This window comes from Neophocaena asiaeorientalis, unplaced genomic scaffold (genome assembly GCF_003031525.2).
Source record: "Neophocaena asiaeorientalis asiaeorientalis breed wild unplaced genomic scaffold, Neophocaena_asiaeorientalis_V1.1 scaffold629, whole genome shotgun sequence".
NCBI lineage: Eukaryota > Metazoa > Chordata > Mammalia > Artiodactyla > Phocoenidae > Neophocaena > Neophocaena asiaeorientalis.
In genome coordinates this window covers 2323429-2323772 of record NW_020175468.1, presented here as the reverse complement: position 1 = coordinate 2323772, position 344 = coordinate 2323429, and the positions used below count along the sequence as shown (strand labels likewise).

The window sequence follows — 344 nt, the reverse complement described above, 5'->3', positions numbered from 1 at the left end:
CCCCCCCCCCCCCCCGTCCCAGCTCACTATCTACCCCCAATATTTCCTTTCACTTTCGATCTCTGGCTGTCACCCGGCGTGGCCCCTTCCACACCCAGCTGGGGCAAGCCTGGTGCGTGAGGAGAAAGGGGATCCTGGTCCCCGAAGGGCGGGGCCGGGATCCCCCTCTTGGGGCTGAGCGGAGAGGGGTGGGGGTCGGATTCCTGGGTCCCTGGCCCGGGGAGGGCTGCGGGCACCGGACGTCGGGGTTCTTAGAAGGAGAGATGAGGAATTTTCACCATAACCGTGCTTCACGCAGGAAGCTCTATAGAGTAGGAGGCGGAAACTTAGCCACATCAAAGAAC

General features: G+C 62.8%; 1 protein-coding gene across 5 annotated transcripts in view; it reads left to right on the top strand.

Moving 5' to 3' along the window:
• Positions 1-344, top strand: part of FLT3LG (fms related receptor tyrosine kinase 3 ligand) — a 10969-nt gene that overhangs the window by 1249 nt on the left and 9376 nt on the right. For 2 of the 5 annotated variants that reach the window (XM_024768681.1, XM_024768674.1), the window contains exon 1: positions 57-112. The exons of 1 other annotated variant lie outside the window; for it this stretch is intronic. The gene's annotated coding sequence lies outside the window, so the exon portion shown is untranslated. Of the gene's footprint in view, positions 1-51; positions 113-136; positions 312-344 lie in introns of those variants that run through there. 2 more of the 5 variants (XM_024768677.1, XM_024768675.1) reach the window with 2 other exon arrangements.